The sequence below is a fragment of the Amblyomma mixtum genome, chromosome 9, assembly GCF_055824585.1.
Source record: "Amblyomma mixtum isolate Tamu chromosome 9, ASM5582458v1, whole genome shotgun sequence".
Classification (NCBI taxonomy): domain Eukaryota; kingdom Metazoa; phylum Arthropoda; class Arachnida; order Ixodida; family Ixodidae; genus Amblyomma; species Amblyomma mixtum.
The window spans coordinates 90603955-90607815 of NC_143020.1; the positions used below are offsets into that span (position 1 = coordinate 90603955).

A 3861-nucleotide genomic window follows, 5' to 3' on the forward strand; every position below is an offset into this window, starting at 1 on the left:
TTCCTTTTTTTTCTGTCGAACCGATGAGCAAGCGCACGTGTATGGCGTCACTGATCCTTGATGGCATATAAGCGCATATCACAGTGCGCCCTTTGCAGAGCCTACCGGAGGCTGCACTTCCCACTCTCCTACTTCTTCGCTTGGCTCTGGTGCGGGGAACCTCTTCCGGAGCGGCATGCGAGCTGGCGTGGGATCTCTCCTCGGGACGCGTTTTCCTTTCCGCAGTGACGACAAACAAATGAGCTACACGTGCCACATAAAGTGTGCTGCTGTGCGCGGTGACGACTCAGGTTGGCCGCACTGCTTAAGTGGCATCTACAAACAGCGCACTGGTGCGGCTTCACCCCTAAGTGAACCAGCTGGCGGACGAGGAGATGGTCTCGCCGTTTGAATTTCCGGCCGCATTGGTCGCCCAGGAAAAGCCGCTAGCGAGTGTGGGTCAGTGCATGCCTTTTTAAATGGCCTCTGTAAGGGAAAAGAGAACAGAATGAGGAGAAGTAGCACACTCGGCAAGACAGCCCCATAGCCGGCTCAGAGGAGGAAGAGGAACCGCTCCATAAACACACGAGGCCTTTCACCTATGCGTAGCAGCGTTGATATGGAGAGAAAGAAGCGCATACTGCAGCCAGTTGGCCCAGCGGCCACTGCCATGATGCAAGATAATGAAGCCCTGAACAGCGCTTAAAAATTCGTATCTTCTCCTACAATACTATTGAAGAAGCGTAGCTTGTCGGGCCAGTTGGTGCATGGTATGAGAAAACGAGCGAAAAGGACGCATTCACAAGGAGAAGTACACAGGACAACGCTGGAAGCGTTGTCCTGTGTACTTCTCCACAGCGTTGTCCTGTGTACTTCTCCTCTTTGTGAATGCGTCCTTTTCGCTGGTTTACTCATACTCTTACAATACATATCAGATAAAATTACAAAATAAGTCACACGCATCTATTGGTCTTAGAAACCGCGGAAATATGTCGGGCGCTCGAGTTCTTTGCTAAGCCACTGGACTTAGCAGCAAAGGAGAACGCGAACATACGAACCTCTATTCGCTGATTCGCTTCCATACGCAGCGACGCTAGTGCCGAGTACCTGGTCGGGGGAAATTTTGTGCCCATTAGAAAGGCGGTGGGTACCCGGCGTTATCGAGGTTCGAACGCGAGGCGGATGCGAGGAGGATGCTCTACCACAAGGCCACCGCTTCGGCCAAGGAGATAACTCGGCTGGGTGACGTAACCACTCGCATACATTTAGGGCAAACAGCTTCTGTTGGTGCGTCGTGCATGGTCAAAACGGAATAATTAGGACAGAGAATCCCGCCTGTGGGAGGACGGACAAAATAGGCCCAGGTGTGTGTTGCCTCCGGTCACTCGAGCTCCGATCGGATGAGGCAACAGCTTTTCAAGGTCGCCACACAAAGACATGAAAATCGCTTTATCCGTACCCACTACTACGCGCCACGTGTCTTTGGTTCGATGAATTCGCTCCTCGCCGTCAGCGCCCGCGTCGTGATTTCGGCGCGGGCTCCGAACCCGACACGTCCGCTGCCGCTCGAGGACTCGGGTGGACCTTCATGGAAGCCCTCGTTGACGTGCCTCACGGCGTTGTGCACTTCGGGCGGCTTCTAGGACGAAGATGTGGTCGCAGCGGCCTGAGTATCATGGTCCTGCGAAGACATAGAGGCCGGCGGCGCGCCGTGCGGCTTGGCCAGGCTTACGGGCGTCGCGTAGTACGGCTCCTTCACCACCGTCAGCGGCATGTAGCTTAGGTCTTCGTTGGGGTCGGCGCTCGTACTCTCGAGCACCTTGATCTCCGGCACGTCCAGGTAGTGGTTGTCCAGGCACCGTGTGGCCGAGCCGGAGCCACTGCGCACGTAATGGTCGCAGTCCTTGTAGTTGAGCACCGGGTTGAGGTGGCCGATGGTGGAGTTAGCGTTGATCATGCCGTAGTCCTTGTCATTCGAGCAGAAGCGCTTGAACACCACGCACAGCCCGATGAGCGATATACTGATGCCCACGAAGAGTACGATGCCTAGGATGATTCTGAAGATCATGGCGCCGGCTGCTTGTGCTATAGCGCTGCGGTCAACAGGAGGAATGGTGTACCTTATCTGGCAAGGGTAGAACGGATTCGATTCCATGCGCAGTTACACTAGTGGTGCCTCCATGTGTAGCACCCGGGCACCACTTCACTACTTTCCTTTCTGAGTGTGATTTCTTGTTCCTTCTGGGATCTCCCCATTAGTGCTGGTCGATGGGTCTCAGTAACGATGCGAACCGTCGCAGCCGTATAAACACAGGTCGAATCGTTTGTTCCTTTTGAAGAAAGACGACAGCCACTACAGCTTCACTGTGGAACACGATTACATGCAATCAGAATTAACAGCGCGTTTCCCTCGCCAACGAAAGGATGACTAAGTTATCAGACGCCTCCACTTGCTTGGGCAATCGAAATCCTTGAAAACGCTTGGTACTGTGGGTTTATTTGTTTATAACGTGTGCGTAAAACTGGCAAATACTGGTTGATGTTCGCTTGATTCTAACGCCATTACTATAGGTTTCTTATACGGAAAACCAGAAGCAAAGTGCAATACAGAGTAAAACCTCGGCTTACATGTTATCGGTGGAGAAAGGGCCCGAGGAGCAGCGGTGCCTTCGTTGCTGCCTCTGCGGATGCTTGTTCAGCCGCTGCTCCTCCAAAGCCACTTTTTTTAGGGAACAGGTCGTCGCATGTGTCGCAGCGGAACACCCTGAGTGAACTGGATGACATGATTCTATTCATGGAAGGCAAACGCACAGGAGCACGAACATCTAACGGACGAAGACCATTCGGCTGCTCTTCCATCACAGTCTGAACTTTTTTTTAATCGCCAATCATCCTAGGCACTCAAAAGACGACAGAAGGCGCGCAATTGTGGTCGCCACTCGCTCATTCCTTTCTTTATACTTTGTAGTATTTCCTGTATAATGTTACGACCAAAACTGCACACGTAAAATAGAAAAAAGAACAACAGATGTTTGAGACGCTTTGTCTTATCTGTAGTTTGCAATTTTTCGCATTCGTTTTTCTTTTTTTCAGTTAAAAATTCTTGCAAGTCATGAATTCTTTCTGTTGTCTGGTATTGTCGATTGAATCATCAAAATCCTGTGTCCTCCTGTAGCAGGTCAGCACTCTATGGTGCGCTGTAACTAAAACTAAAATAAAAGTACTGCTGTTCGCACAGTGTTTGATTTTTTCTCTAACCATATCGATTTTGTAATGACTATGCGAAGTGACATAAGCCAGCAAGACGCCTGGCTGTGTATATGCCCCAAATTACCGCGATACCGCTTAAAAAATTCGTTGTAAGAAGAAGATAAGGACGAATCAGCACTCCCGTGATTCGTCGTCATCGCTGGTTGTTAGAGCGCGAGCTTTCAGTTTCTAACGAAGTAAGCAAGTTTGCATGCTAATATGCTGTAATAAACATCTGGGGATATGAAGAACATTATATTATTGGTTAACCGACAGATGCACAATGCGCAGTACTGATTTCATAACCCCTCTAATGCAGCAAGAAAAGAAGTCATCATTGATCTCAATTTGCAATGCCTGTTTCCTTCAAATACTCGACACTTAATACTGCTTACGTGGTCTAAGAGGGATATTTTTATTTCATTTGATTTTTTATCTACCTTTATAATGACTCACGTGGTTGTAAGCGACTCTTCTAACGATACCAATATCCTGTGTTCACCTTTGTTCGCCAAGAAGCAAAGCTGTATTGCAGCCTATGGATGACATGCACGCCTCGCAATCTTAAACTTTCGGGCTCAATTCCCCCACCTTTTAAGAAGTTTTATATTTCGTTGACAGGATTGTTCGACA

At 49.6% G+C, this 3861-nt stretch overlaps 1 pseudogene; it reads right to left on the bottom strand.

The window, feature by feature from the left end:
* Positions 1-454: 454 nt before the first annotated feature.
* Positions 455-2047, bottom strand: LOC149330086 (uncharacterized; annotated as a pseudogene).
* Positions 2048-3861: the final 1814 nt, after the last annotated feature.